Raw genomic sequence first — 16,323 nt, forward strand, 5'->3', positions numbered from 1 at the left:
GCCGGGCGGTGCGGGCCGAGAGGGACAGAGACCTCCGCCGCCGGCGCGGACCCTCCCGGGCGCACCTGCCCCACCTTCTCGGCTGCCGGGTAGCCTCTCCCGACTCCCCGTTTCCCGCTCGGCGACGCGGCCCTCCCCCCTCCCCCCTCCCCCGGGCGGCCGGGCAGGTGCCCCGGCTCCGCTCTAGGATTGGCCCGCGATGATTTCATTGTTAGGGCACATCCGGGCTTTTCCCTCCCCGCAACGCCTCCCCAGAACCCCGCCTTCCGAGCGTCCTCCTCCCGCGGGCGCCCCTCCCCCCGCCGAGCTGAAGCAAAACAACCGCCACTCCCCAGACCGCTGCTCGTCCTCGCCCGCTCCATCCGCTTCCCGACTCCGCGGCGGAGAAAGGCGTTCATAACCGCCAATGAGGGGCGAGCAGCCTTGGTCAGCCAATCAGCAGCCGGCCCCCTGCAGTTCCGGGCGGGACTAGGCCTCCGCACCTATAACTGGACGTCCGTTGGCGCTTCTATGGCGCTTGTTTTACTCAAGGCTTAGAGGCCGAAAATAGAGGGCTATGGTGCTTGTAGAACTGTAAGGATCCGCACAGGCTTAATGGGATTGACCGTTTTCGAAGACGAGCCAATCGCTTTTCTCGTACTTCCCCGCCTTTTGAGCGTTCATTTAAAAACAGCCGGTGTGACGGACTTGGAAATTGGTTCAGTGACGGACACATAGAGAAAGCCAATGACTTAGGGCTCGGGGCACCCTTTCGACCAATGAGAAGAGAGAGCCGCTCTGGGTCGGCTTTGCTAGGCGGAGCGCAGGTGGATGTTATTTGATTGACGGCGGTTTCTGCTTATGGCTGGCAGGGTGGGTTGGTCCCTGAGGTCCGGGAGGATTAGCAGAGGCGGGGCTGAATGAAGTAAATGGTAATAAAGGGTTGGGTCTCACTCAGTGGGCGGTGTTTGATGGATAGTTGACCTTGCCAATTGAAGGTGGTCGCCGATGCCCAATGGAAATATTGTAGGCGGGGAAAACTCGGTGCCGAGGTACAAGGGGCAGCCGGAGTGGGCAGTAGAGCTGTGATTGACGGCCGGCTCAGCAAACCGAGGACAGCGAGAGGACGCGCGGCGTCCCGAAGGGAAGGAACTGGGGGCGGGCCCCGCCGAGGGGCGGGGAAAGACGGGGTGCGGGGAGGGGGTTGCAGTAGGAGCGGAGCGGCTGCTGCTCAATGGCGGAAAAGCCGCCGGTGCCCTGACCGCCTCGTCCCCCTAGCAGTTGCGGGGGAGTTTCCTGCCGGCGCGGTTGGAGTCTCTGTTTCTCAGGGTTTGGTGGCTGGAAGATGCTCCAGAGAGACGAGGCTGCGGCGGAGGAGGTGGCGGCGGCCGAATCGGCAGCGGCGCTAGGGTGGAGAAAAGGCGGCGGCGGCGGCGGCTCGCGGGGCCCTACCGTGTAAACAGCTCCGGAGGTGGCGGAGGCGGCGGCCGAGACCCCCAGGGGGAAGCGGCGGCTGAGGCCAGGTCGCGCCTCCGTGGGAGTCCTGGGCTGAGTACCGCAGGGGGCTTAGCGGCGGCGCGAGCGGACGCCCGGGACCTCGCCTTCCTCGCTCGCTCCAGGTAAGGCCGCTTGGCGCCGCGCCGCAGGGAGACCGCCCGAGGGCACCGCCGAGGCCCCGGCCGTTGCGGGGGCGCCGCGCAGCTCCGGCCGCGGCCTCGGCGCGTCTCTCACTCGCTTCCTTTCCCGTGTCGCGGAGCCGTGGGCCGGGGAGCGCCGGCCTGGCTCCCGGGTAGGCCCCTCGCCCAGCCGCCGCCTCCGCGCTCTGCCGAGGCCGGGAGCGCCTTGTGGTAGCAAATTTCAGTTCGCTCCGGCGCCGGGAGTGGGGAGCGTGCCCCTGCCCTCTGCCTCGGCCTGCGAGCATCTCTCTTGCGCGCCCCGGGCCACCCAGGCTCCCTGGGGCGGGCCTGCGTGGAAACACTGCCTGTTCCCATTTGTTTCCTCGTCAGCTTCTGCCCCACTTTGCGCTCCGCTTCACTTCCTTGTTAAATCGCTCTCCCTCTGCGCCTCTGCGCCTCGCCGCCGTCTTCCCCTTGGTGCCTTTAAGTCGTTTCTCCTTTTCGTCTCACCAGACTCAGGGCTTCTCTGCCTTCTCCAGCGTTCCTTTTCGGATGTCATTCTTTTTAACCAGGGCAGTTCTTAAATGAAATTGCTGTCGTCGGTACTCCAAATCCACCGGAGGCCCATTAGGAGGACACTCGCCAGCTTTAGGTGGCAGATCCTGTTTTTTATAGCTTAACCTAACATCCTTTTGAAAACTATATTATCAAATGTAGACTGTGAAAATAACACTGAAGTAATATTTTAAGTGAAGGGCTCAGTGAGGGTTGAAAATACTTATTTCATTTTTTGAGTTGCATGACCTCTGATGTCAGATTTAGCAGAACTAGAACGTTTGCCCATCATTATTTAGCAAAAATGCTTCTTAAGCGTTTGATAGTGGCTTAGACCCAACAGTAATTCAAGTTGGCTTAAAAACAACTAGAAAACTTTAAAAACGACATAAGAGCAGCTAGGAAGCTGTTTTGGTGAAGTCACAGTTAAAGACCTTTAAAATAGGCTCCACATGTTTAATGTATCAAAATAAAGCTGGCAAGAGCCTTGTAAAAGGATTATTTAGGAATTTGAGTAGTCTTAGTGTTATGTAGCTATTTTGGGGAAAACATTCTGTTTCTTTTAACGAACGTTTACAACTCCTGTGATGTGAGAATTACTGAGGTTTATTGTGGGATTAACACAGGAACTCATTTTATTTGAGCTACTGCATGGATGTAGAAGTGGTAAATTGTTTAGGGTAGACAGGGTAGGTCAGTATGTTCTAGGAGATGGAGAAACATGCCATGGACACTGAATGTTAATAGACATTATTTCATTTACTTTATTGTGCAATAGCAAAGTTCCTATTGTTGGCCTACTTTTAAATAGAGCATTTCTAAGTAAATAGTGAGGCAAGTTATTCTAATTTTATAGTAGTCCTTTCCAAGTGTACAAGTTTTTTGTTTTTTAAATATAGTTGGGGTTATACTGTTAAATGGTAATTTTTAAAAGAAATATATATTTTTAGGCCTCCTGAATAGACAAATGTTTCAGTAGAACTTTTAAAAGTATTTAGGACAGATTTTTTTTTTTAAGTCAACACATTTTCTTTTCAGGGATAATCCTAAATTGTACTGAGCTGCTTACCTTTTCAATGTCGTCTTTGTCTTTCTCTTTTTTAATGCTTGTTGTTTGTGTTTTCTCCTCTTCATTTATTTTTGTTCTCATAATGTCTTATTACAGTTTCTGCAGTGGTTCTTTATGTTGCATTATCAGCATGGAGTGTTTTTATTTGCTCTTTCATACCCATTAGTTAAGATCTCCCCAGTTTCTTGTCCATTAACCTTTGGATGTGTTCATGTTGTAATAATTCCCTTAGAGGTGACCAGCAGAGCTTTCAACACCTGTTTTCTTATACTGGGTGTCTGATTTCTATGAAGACTCCAGGAATGGGTGAAAGCCTTTTCAGTTTACCTGACAGTCAGTCATGTCAGTAAATACTATTTTATGTTAGTAATTCACATATTATAATTACCAGATTCCTTAAGGTTACATCATCTGAAGGAATGGTATAGTGTCTAAATAGCTGTGTTTCTAAGAACACCTGATTCACAAGTTGACATTGTCTGAAAGAGTGGCACTTGTCGAAAGTTTATTTTCCTGTAATGTATATTTTTAATGGAATTTTTTGAATTAAAATGCAATGCTGATAGACTGTCTTTGGTACTCTTGGAAGAGTAGAATTTGCCATGGGATAGTGAGCAGTTGTGGAGATTCATTAAAAACTGGCTAAGCCAATAGTGGAAGGATTGCAAACATGCCCTTGTAAATGGGTTCATAAACATTTCTTTTATTGTACATGATACAGAGAGTGGTAAATCCCCCCAAACACACATTCATTGGTGTTAGTTACACATATTCACATATTATCTACAATATATGAATATTTGTATATTTTATGTAACTGAAGTATTTTGTGACATTATCCAGCACAGAAAATAGTAAAATAGTATAATTCTAACTCTACAGTGGTACTTCATAAGATATTACTAAGATGAATAAAATTAACTTATTAAAATATCACACAAGATATTTTACTTCTCCTGTGAAATAGGCCTTTCACAAGTTCACGGATTTTAAGTTGGGAAGCAGCTGGTAGTATCTGAGTTATAAGTTTTTTTAAGTTCTAAAAAGAATTTATTAAAATAGTACGTAGTTTAAAATATAAAATTACAATTAGTGGTAAGACAGTTTGGGGGGGAATATGATTATTTATGGATTTTTAGTGATTTTTCACATTGTACTTGATTCTTTTTATTTTTTCCTTAAGTGAACTAATTTTAGAATTTGGAATGAAACAATACTACTATTTATATTAGCCTTAAAGTTTTATTGTAGAATGTGTGTACATATATATATATTTATACAGCAAACTTGTGGATTAAGAGAACTAATTAATTGGGCATAATGAGATAAGGTTCCTACAAACTAGGTAAACTCTGGAATTATAACCTAGAATACTTCCCATCTTACTATCCTGTACTCAAACTAAATGGTGAAAGTAAAATGGGGTAGATTTTGGAAATAATAGTTTTTGTAGTTTTTGCTTGACGGCCATAAAATTTTAAAATGACAGCTTATTAGCTTCTAGCCCCAGCTCTAACAAGTATGGGTAAAGAAAGGGTACATGGGCTTCATAGTCTTTGTTTTTGTTGGTAACACATGTTTGCATCAAAACATTGATTTAAAATAAAATAAGTTTTGCCCTGGTTGGTTAGTTCAGTTGGTTAGTCTTTCCAATACGCCAAGGGTGCAGGGCACAGAGAAGAATCAACCAGTGAATGCATAAATAAGTAGAACAACAAATCCATGTTTCTCTCTCTCTCCCCACCTTCCTGTTTCTTTCTCAAATCAATAAAAAACTATAAAAATAACTTTTAGTCTTTTGGATTAATTTAAGTATGCTAATATCTCTGATTAGGCATTTTGGGATCTTTTTTCAAATGAAACATTTCTAATGTGATTTAACTTCTTTGTGTAGGTTTTTTTTTTAAATCCTCACCCAAGGATATTTTTTCCATTGTTTTTTGGGGGTGTGTGTGAGGAAAACATCCATGTGAGAGAAAGACATCGATTGCTTGCCTCCCTCAGTCACCCTGGCAGAGACCAGGGATGAAGTATGTGCCCTTGGCCGAAATCCAACCTGGGACCCTTCAGTCCTTGGGCAGGCGTTCTAGCCACTGAGCCAAACTGGCTAGGACTTCTTTGTGTAGTTTTGAGTTACACTTTTCAACATGCTATCTATATTCCCTCCACCCCCACCAAAGAAAACCACCATTTAGACTAACTTGAGTGATTTGCTCAGGTAGTTGAATCAGTGTTATGATTAAGAGAAACCGTTATTAAATTCTTAATAATGTTATAAAGTTTTCCAAAAATGTAGTCTATATACTATAGTTTCATTTCTCAGACTGTGTAAAGATTTTGAGATTTAGTTTTTAGTATCATCCAGCAACCTAAGAAACAAATACCATGTGATAGCTCATTATCTTTTTTATCTTCTTAAGTTTTCATTTAAATTTCAGGGTGTTTTATTTCTCCCCTTCAATTTAATGTTAATAGACAAATATTTTGTCCTAAATTATTGTAAGTCATTACACAGGAGTTCTCCAGTAAATTTTTATTTATTACAGCTAACTTGTGACCACATCTATATTATTTCTTGGCATTACATATACCTTTTATGATGATACACTTTGTAATGAATGGACTTACTTAACTTATAAAGTTATCTTAACAATCAACTGTAGTATTTTAATTTGTTAATATATTTAGACACTTAACATGGTTTGTAATATTTATTTATTTTTTTTTTTTTTAAATATGTCTTTATTAATTTCAGAGAGAGGAAAGGAGAGGGGGAGAGAGAGATGGAAACATCAATGATGAGAGAGTCATTAATTGAGCCCGCAACCCGGGCATGTGCCCTGACCGGGAATGGAACCCCGATTGCCTGGATCCTAGGTCAAGGCTCAACCGTTGAGCCACGCCCGGCCGGGCTGGTTTGTAATATTTAAAGCACAGTTTACCAATTTAAAGCTTTTATGACTTACTAAATAGTTTAATATTCACTTGCTAATAAGAAAATGGATTCAAAGTTTTCTTTTGGGGTATGTTGAAATATCAAGATTATAATTATTGGTTTTAAATCTTAAAATTTAGAAACGTAACACTAGTTAGAAAACTTGTTTTGCATCCTTTTGAACAAAAGATGATCAGCTATAACGTGGTCTGATAGTTAAAGGAGAGAGAGACAAACATTGGCAGACATCTATTGGATATTAAGGAACTTGTTTTACTCTTAGATATGGGACCGATTATTGGCAGTGATGTAGGGAGGGATAATAACTGTTGGTAGTATCGCTGTGCTCTCTACGTAGAATGTCCTCCACTTCAAAATAGGTTGTGAATGAAAAAGTGCATTTGTATGATAGAAACATGAAAAACCTTTTCCTTCATGGAAAACTGTTTTATAATGTGGTTATATTATCTGGTATGATTAAAGAAAAAAACCAAGTGAATAGATTTTGTTTGATAGGTAGTACATACAATAGTCCCCCCATATCCGCGGTTCTGCTTTTCCCAGTTTCAATTATTCGGGGTCGTATTAAATGGAAAATACCTACAAATATTAGGTGGAAAATTCCAGAAATAAAAAATTCGTAAGTTTTAAATTGCACACCATTCTGAGTAGCATGATAAAATCTAGAGACATTTCCCGGTACTATGTAAATCATCCTTTTGTCCATGGTATCCACCTCACTTCATTGCATCACGAAGGCATTTTATCAGTTCACATCAATCACACTAGAAGGGTGAGCACAATATATACAATAAGATAGTTTGAGAGACCACACTCACATAACTTTTATTACAGCATATTGTTATAATTGTTCTATCGTTAATCTCTTACTGTATCTATAAGTGAAATTTTATAATATGTATGTATGTATGTGTAGGAAAAACACGTATATAGGAATTAGTACTATCTGTGGCTTCAGGCATCCACTAAGGGGTCTAGGACTGTATTCTCCGCGGATCAAGGGAGACTACTGTACCTGAGAAGAAGCAGGTTTGATAAAGGGTCTATAAGAAGTTCTGGAGGATTTCAGAGCACTTTAAAGCTTGAGAGTAATGTCACTGATTCTTAAATCTAATTACATTTTATTTTCTTGATGTAGGTATGTATAAGGGTACTCTTAAGATTGAAAAGAGATAGGTAATAGATGTTCTTTTGTGTAGAAGAATCTAGGAATATGGGTACCTCACCTTTCTTGGCAGAGTTTTGCTTTTCCCCTCTTCTAATTAAAGCAGTCAACTCAAAGTTAAGGAACTGGCATTATCTGCAGCATACAGGTGACCCTTCTTAGTCCCTTACAAAGAGGAAGTAATTAACTCAGCAACTCTAAATAATAGGCTGTATGGGAGGGGAGATCAAGTTTAGATATGAGAGGCTTCCTATTGCTTTTACTTATTCCAGGCTAGTACAGAGAAGTACAGAATTCAGTATTATTTAATAGTAGTTGGTTTGTAGGTTACCTCACCCCCAATCATTATCCTTACATTTACTAAGTGCCTTCTAATATGCAACACACTATTCCAGGCTGGGGACTCAAAACAGACAAAATCCCTGCCCTCAGAGATTTCCCATTTGAAAACACTTAATTTACATTACAACCTTGTTTCTTTTGTGGGTGGCTTAAATTATGATTGGAAAATTTGGGATATATGGTATTTTCTAAAATACTTAAAAGCTGTGATTAGAATTTCACTTAAAAAAAAAAAAAAGGTTTTTTTTTACTTCAGAGAGAGGAAGGGAAAGGGGAGAGAAATATCAATCCACTATCTCCTGCACTCCCCCTACCGGGGATCGAGCTGGAAACCTGGGCATATGCCCCTACCGGGAATTGAATTGGCTACCTCCTGGTGCATGGGACAACACTCAACCAACTGAGCCACACCAGCCAGGCAAAAATTCACTGTATATTTATTATTATTATTAATCCTCACTTGATATTTTTTGCATTGCTTTTCCGAGAGAGTAGAAGAGGGGGAGAGAGAGAGAAACATTGATGTGAGAGACATAGATTGGTTGCCTCCCACGTGGGCCCAGACTGGGGCCGGGGATCGAGCCTGCAGTTGAGGTATGTCCCCTTGACTGGAATCTAACCCAAGACCCTTCAGTCTGCAGGCCAACACTCTAACCACTGAGCCAAATTGGCTAGGCATAATTTTTTTAATTAAGTATATTTTTATTGATTTTTTTTTTAGAGCTAGAGAAAGGGAGAGGGAGGAGGGGGATAGAAACATCTATATCAACCTCAGTCGGCTGCCTCCTGCAACCTGGGCATGTGCCTTGACTGGAATTGAACCCCTTGTGGTGCATAGGTTGATACTCAACTACTGAGCCACACTGGCCGGACAGAAATTCACTATTTTTAACAAGAGAGCGGGAAGAAGAGTTTCTCTGTAATTGGACAAAAACTGGAATATGAAAAGAAATAGGAAGGGGGAAATATTGTTGTAAGCCAAAGAACCCTGGCTGGTGTGGCTCATTTGGTTGGGAATCAGCCCATGCACCGAAAGGGTGCCTGTTCAGTTCCCAGTCAGGGCACATGCCTGGGTTGCAGGCTCAGTCCCCAGTAGGGGACCTGCAGGGAACAGCCTATCGATGCTCTGCTCTCACATTGATGTTTGTCTCTCTCCCTTTCCCTTCCTTTCTCTCTAAAAATAAATAAAAATTTTTAAAAAACTAAGCCAGAGATAGAAAAGATATCGCTATACTAGGCATGAGGAAAGCTGGGGGCTTCATGTGTTTCCATTTACTATTAACCTTGAGTAGATGAGTTCCTGGGCATGAGAAGGGGAGAAAAGGTGAGATAATGGGATCAGGGTAAACAGGACTTTTAACAAATCTGGCTTAAATAACTTGGGACGTACCAGTAAATATATGTTGTGATTTGTGTTTGGACAAGACCCTGTTTCTGTTCTTTGTGAGTACTGTATAACTGAAAGATTAGTGCAGTAGTGTCTGAAAAAAACTGATTCGTGACTGCTACTTCTGTTCTCTGATTATTTGACTATCCTGGTGAACATAGCTAATGGAGTCAAGCTGACTCTTAGTTTATTGTGCTCAAATTGGTCTATCTGTATATAGTTACTGCTTCCCTTAATTCCATAACTGTGGTGTATTACTCAAAGTTTTACTTTTGTTTTCCTGCATTGTAAAGTTTTGCATGAGGATGTCCTATTGCATTTAGCTACCAAGCAGGTGCTTAGTTGTTGTTTTTTCTGTTCTATAGCTATCTTAGTTTGGTAAAGAGGTCTCCTCCTGAGTTCATACAAACATTGCACACTTAAGTGTGAGTGATCTTTTGTCTTTGTTTTTATTTTAATATATAATGGTGGGGGGTTTTTTGCTTTCTTTCGTGAGTCATTGAGTCAGAGTCTCATGTGATCTTGCTTGTTGCAGTGAGTAGATTTTTTTTTTTTTTTAAAGCAAATCCAATATAAAAATGAACACTAGTTCCATTCACCTAAAAGGTCTCATTTATAGCACCCAAAGAAGCCTTCAAATTATTAGTTTCACTTTTAATATATTTTTGTAACTGAATTTATCGCTTTTATCAAAATGCTGATGTGGTGCTAAGTTTGATCACTAGGTTAAGGTGGTGACTGCTAGGTATCTCAGTAGACAAGGAACACTTTCTCTTCTGTAATTACCAGGTTATTCATGGCATGCTTTGTTACTATTGCAAATCCATTTCTCCTTCAGACTGTCGTTTAATGGATTTACGGATTTTTTTTTAAACTGGGTCTCCACTGAGTCAAACTGTGGCTCATTGGACACATTTGGCCTGCTGCCTGTTTTTGTAAATAAAGTTTTATTGGAACAGCCATGCTCATTTGTTTACATATTTGTCTATGGCTGCTTTTCCACTACTATGGCAGGATTGAGTGGTTGTGACAGAAACCACATGGCCCTGCAAAGCCCCAAATATATTATTATTTGATTCTTTGAAGGAAAAGTTTTCTGACTCTTGATCTAGGATGTATGTATTGTTTCCTTTTTCTCATTGTTGTGGTAAGTGATGGTATAAAGTTGGTGTTTATATATTTGGTATTTATATGTAGTTCCTCCTGCACTCTGTAATATTATTCAAGGTATAATTGCTTTTAATGTGGTTAAAATTGTGAAGTTTTTGCTTATGTCCCCCAAACCATAAAGTATAACCAGTTAATGTTATACAGGGTATACAAGTTCATATATTAAAAACATAGTAGTCATAAAAATGTTATAAGGAGTTATGAACATCAAAGTACCCACAACCTAGCATAGTTTAGGAAAAAGAACATTACCACTATAGTTGAAGCCCTTCTATATATAATCTTCCTGTATTCCATCCTTTCCCATTACCCTGAATTTTATGCCTACCCTCACACATGTGATCTCCATGTAAGTATGTTGTATCTATGTTTGAATAGCATATATTAGTACTGTTTTAAGAGACTTTGTAGTTTTTGTACGTGATCATACTTGGAATCTCTTTTTTTACATTTTCATTTAACATTTTTATTAAGTTCTTGTTGCTCTATTCCTTTTTTAAAAATAGTATTATATGTATATTACATAGTATTCCATTGTATCATAACACATTTTGTCTAGTCTCTTTGGATGGACATTTTGTTTATTTTTATAATCGTAAACAATAGTGCTGAAACATAATTTGCATGTCTTTTTGTATGTATGTGTGACAATTTCTCCACAGCACATACTTATGAGTATAATTGCTGAATTGTAAGCTATTCTCATTTTACAGACTACCTAGATATTCCAAATTTCTCTTCAAAGTACCAACTTGTATTTTCACCAGTGGTATATAAAACTTTCTGTTGCTCTCTGTCATTATCAGCGCTGTCTTATATAAATATAATGTTGGCTATTCACATAACTTAAATTTTTCTAGTGCCACATTAACAAAAAGGAACAAGCCAAGTTAGTTGTAATAATATATTTCATTTAGTATATTAAAACAATTTCAATAAAAATTGATGAGGTTTTTTTTGCACTCTTTGTTTATTAAATCCTTGAAATATTGTATGTATTTTATACTTAACAGTAAATCTCAATTTGGATTAGCCATATTTCAGATTTTTACTAGCCATATGTGGCTAGTACATAGCTACTATATGAGACAGCACAGCTCTCTATGTCCTTTCTACATTTGGTATTGAGGATCTTCTTTTCCCCCTTCAATCTAATGAGAGAGAAATGCTGTTTCATTGTGACTTTAATTTTGTATATTCATATTAGTTTTACTGTTAGGACATTTGCATTTTCCTATTGCTGGTGAGGGTGAACATTCTTATCTCTTTTGGCCATTTGAATTTCTCTTTTTTTGTATTTGCTATTATCATTTGCCTATTTTTTATTTTCCTGTTCGTTTTTTTCTTGATGATAAAACTTTATAGGCATAAATACAGATTTCTTTTGCTATTAGGATGCTGACACTTGTGTTCATTGTGTTTAAGAGTTTTTAAGGATTAATTAGATGGTGTATCTGTAAAATGACATTATACATTTTAACCTAAAAGCAGTTTTAAAGTAACTCCAAAAATATTTAGATTGAAGTGAATGCTTGGAAGCGTGGTACTTGAATGGTAATGAGGGGGTGGGAGAGACAGGGTGATTGCTTTATACTTCAGGTAAACAATCTTTGTATATGTGTATATATATTTTTTCTTTCATACATTTCTTTTTTCAGCTTGGTCTTCCTCCTTTTTTTGTTTTTTTATTTCAGAGACAGAAAGGGGGAGAGAGAGAGAAAAACATCAATGATGCGAGAGTCATTGATTGGCCACTTCCTGCACACCCCCTACTGGGGATGGAGCCAGCTACCTGGGCATGTGCCCTCACCTGAAATTAACCGTGACCTCCTAGTTCTTAGGTCGATGCTCAAACACTGAGCCACGCTGGCTGGGCTGTTTTACCCCTTCTTTCCTTAACTCTAAGCCTAAGGGCCCCTAGGAAGAGCTAGACTGAATGGATTGTGGCCTAGAGCCAGAGAGGTTCTCAGAAAGGTCTGTAGGGGTGGTGAGTTGGGGCTGCTTTATTCAGAGCATCTGGAAAAAAGCAAGCGATAAATTCATTAGTGTGCCCTCTGTCTGCAGTAAGTGGGTGTAATTGGCTGGGTGCTTTAAATGTGAAACACAAAAGCAAAATTGCTGGAAATCAAGAACTGCTTGTACTTAAATGTTACAGTAGATGATGGAGGTTAACCAGTGTTCCAATAGATTTTCAGTTCTCTGCCCATTTACTATTTTTTGTGAATGTTGGGATGGCTGACTAGGATATCCTTTCTTCAAGAAGTATCTTTTAATGTGTATTTTACTCAGTACCTGCTAGGTGCCACTGTTACAGGCAGGGTAGAAGGGAATAAGGAAAGCAAAAAATGTTAACAGGAATATGGATTACTTGTATAGGAGTAATGAGAAGGTGGGATGAAGGGTTGGGGATGGCATCAAGAAGGAGCTACTATTTCATAGGTTAGCTCGAAAGAAGGTAGGACAAACTGACTATGAGGTGGGGAGATGAGCATGATGTTCTTGGACTGTGTGAGGCCTACACAGGGCAGGTTAGAGAGGAAGGTTCCAGACTGAATATTTTGTGCTTAATGTCAGTCGGTGACTAGGAAACTACTACGTCTCTTTGGGACAGTTAAAGTATGTTTTAGGGAAATCAAGCTGGTGGTAATCTTCAGGGTGGTTTGAAGGAAGGGAAGTTGAAATCAGTTGAACCCAACCAGGAGGCCATTAGATAATCCAGACAAAGGGAGACTAGGCTCAAGATAAGGATGGAAGGATAAGAGAGACACGATGGAAAATAGTGACTGCTGTGTAGTGGTTGAATTTATGTATAAAAGATTTATGGTTTTTAGCCTGAATTACTAGAAGAGGGATTATGAATAATAGATTAATAGGTAGTTGAACAAATAGGTTGGGATATGAAGGTGCTTAGTATAGAAGTGATTGCCGAAGTAAAGAAACTGGATCTAGGGGCAGATGTTATGTTTTTGGTTGAAGGCTAATTACTGTTTTGGAGGGCCCACTTCCCTCTTGAATGTAGGAGGCTGAAGGAAAAAGAATGTGAATGTGAGTGTTTTAATTGCTAGTGTTTTGAAAGTCAGTAGAAGTGTAGAGTTTTGGCAATGGAGGAGCTATCAACAGTGTGAAGTACCACAAAGTACCTTATCTTGAGAATCCTGCTTTTTAGGACCAGACTGATGTATGAGCTAATTCTATTAAGCAGGAGCTAATTTTACCAAGCAAGACTGGTCAGTTTTTGAGTTATTTTGTCGGGAATATTGGTGACTGTCATACTGATATGATTATAGATTATATCATGACAAACATTAAATATAAAACATTTTACATATGTTGGTCATACTACGACCATGCCCCAGGGTAAAATCACTTGTGGATAATAGGACTATAACTATACAGTAGAGGCATGTTCTGTTCCACTTCATTAACTACTCATAAATATAGCACTAAAATAATTAGGCAGTCAAATCTGTAAATAAAATTCTTTTCAGAGCCTCATGAAACCTTTGTTGTCTGATACTTTTCTTAATTTGCTCTTTGTAATCTAAAACCACTTATTTAGGAGGGAGCAAAGAACAACTAGAAGTAGCATCATGTAGCCCTGAACTTGTTCTCATAGGTGATTGCGATTAGGAATGGTAGTTATTTTATTCCTGGGCTTCTTTGCTGAACTTACAAAGGTCATCTCTGTCAGCGTGTTTGAAATCAGTCTTGTAGTAAAAACAATCAAGCATAAAATCATGACAAAGTCCAAGCAAGGTACCTTTAGCCCTTGTTTCATCATTTAGGTAGTCAAATACAGATAGGACATGAACTCCTGGTTTCAGTAACATTAGCTGAAAAATTTATTGTTATGGTCAAGGGAAAAGTTATTTTACTTTAGAATGTTAAGCTTTTAGTGGACATGAGAAGGTAGCTGGTGACATATTCTTTATGCAGTGCCTACAGTACTTTAGGTTTTGCCTCACCCTTCCAAATCTATGAAGATCTGAAGTTTTTAAAAGCCATGGAAGCAATAAAAAGGAGCAAACTGATAATAAACACATGGATGGATCTCAGAAACATTATGCTAAGTGAAAGAAGCCAGAGACAAAGGAAGGAGTACATACTATATGGTTTTATTTACATGAAATTCTAGAAAAGGCAAAACTATTCTACTGACAGCACATCAGTGGTTGCCTAAGTCTCTAGGTGATGGCAAGATGGACTTCAAAGGGACATGAGGGAATTTTTCCAAGTGATAGAAAGGTTCTGTATCTTTATTGTGGTGATGGTCGCACAAGTGTACATACTGTTGGACCTCATCAAACTGTACACATAAAATGAGTACATTTTGTTATACGTAATACGACAATAGCCAGGGGTCTTCAGCAACACTTGGACAGTAGAATGGAACTTTATGGATTAGACTCCAGTCTGAGGTTTTTGGTATTGAATTGGCCCTTTTTTACAGTAAAGCTATCTAACACTGGTTATACTCTTGATGGTCTGACGGTGTTACAATTTAAGAGACAGTAACTCAGATTAATGCAGTGATTTTTGCCACATTTGAAATATAAGCAAATATATGTGTAAAATCAACTAAAATGTTCTGATAATACCTAGTTAAATAAAGGTAGGTTTTTTTATGTTTTTGTTTTTTTCTGGTTTGGTGGTTTCAGAAACCACTGAGCCCTGGCTGGTGTGGTTAAGTTGATTGGGCGTCTTCCTGTGCACCAAATGGTTGCTGGTTTGATTGCGGGTCAGGGCACATGCCCGGGTTGTGGGCTTGATCCCCAATAGAGGTTGTGCAGGTGGCACTACTGATGTTTTGCTCTCACATGGATATTTCTCTCTCTCTCCCTCCCACTCTCTCTAAACATCAATTTAAAAAGCCATTGAAAGAATTTCAGAAATGTAAAAGCTGTTAAAGAATATTTAAATATAGTTGAGCCTAGTTGGAAAAACTTGAGTTCAAGATGTTATCCATAGAAAAATTCTCTAAACATCAGATAATTTCTCGTCTGTCAACTTATATATGGATAGTTCATCCTGGAACATAAACTATAAGTATTTTTTCTGTTTAAATACATCAGATTTTATTTATGTATTAGGTTGGTTATGATAGACTAAGGTATGTTTTGTGGATTATAATGGTAATGATAGCTAATACTTTTAAAGCACTTTATGCCAGGCATTAACTTACACAGTAACTGTGATGTAGGTGCTTTTAATACTCTTTTAGAAATAATTAGGTCAGGGTCACACAGTAAGTAGTTAAGCTGGCATTTGATTTCAAGTCTATTTCGTGCTACAGCCAATACCTTTAAAAAAATTTTTAAGAGAGATGGTGATTTAAAGGAGAGGCCATGACCTAGGGTTTCTCCAAATTCTCTGACCCACACTAAATGGCTCTTTCACACCCAAGAATCTGATGTTTCTAGCTTTTGACAGTCCATGATGGATCTGAGCTAATGGTCCTGGTGGCGATTGGTAATGAAGTTTCTGCCATTCGCAGTGTCGTTCCTCCAGCATTCTGACTCAGACCCTTTCTCATTTTCTTCCTCATCCTTACTCCTGACATCCTTACGTCATTGTCTCAAGTCAGGTTCCTCTGGAAGGCCTCATGGGAACAATATTCCCTGAATTCTTACATGTTCATAGAGTTTGTTTATACCCTTTTATACTTGAAAGTAAATAGCATTGCCTTCTGGCATAAAGCATTGCTGTCAAAGTTTGATGACAGTCTGATAGAGCGTGAGTGCATATTAGTCACAGTTTAGATAGGCACGTAGTCTTATTTTTATAACAAACTGTACATATCCAAACAGTGATAGGTTTATGTTTTTCTCATTAAATTTGCAGCTAAAGCAAAATGCCACTGTCGACAAAGCTATTTCCATTTTATGACCTACCTTTTCCTTATTGAAGGGCTAGGGGAGTGGACTGTTGCCCTAAATTTGAAATTTCTAGCTATGCTTTTGAGTTAGAACAAGAACATCTAAATTATTCTCATATCTGGTGAGCCTTACTTATCATAAATTAATTTCAAAAAATCTGTAACTGACTTGATTGTTTTCATCATCTAATCTAGAGCTATACTTTTCA

The 16,323-nt window shown here is 39.7% G+C and overlaps 1 protein-coding gene across 2 annotated transcripts in view; it reads left to right on the forward strand.

Moving 5' to 3' along the window:
• Positions 1-1,146: 1,146 nt before the first annotated feature.
• Positions 1,147-16,323, forward strand: part of PPM1B (protein phosphatase, Mg2+/Mn2+ dependent 1B) — a 51,824-nt gene continuing 36,647 nt past the window's right edge. Inside the window, exon 1 of one of the 2 annotated variants that reach the window (XM_081156758.1) lies at positions 1,147-1,598. The gene's annotated coding sequence lies outside the window, so the exon portion shown is untranslated. The remainder of the gene's footprint in view (positions 1,599-16,323) is intronic. The other variant, XM_081156757.1, reaches the window with a different exon arrangement.

The sequence above is a fragment of the Miniopterus schreibersii genome, assembly GCF_964146895.1.
Source record: "Miniopterus schreibersii genome assembly, chromosome: 13".
In the NCBI taxonomy this organism is placed as follows: Eukaryota; Metazoa; Chordata; class Mammalia; order Chiroptera; family Miniopteridae; genus Miniopterus; species Miniopterus schreibersii.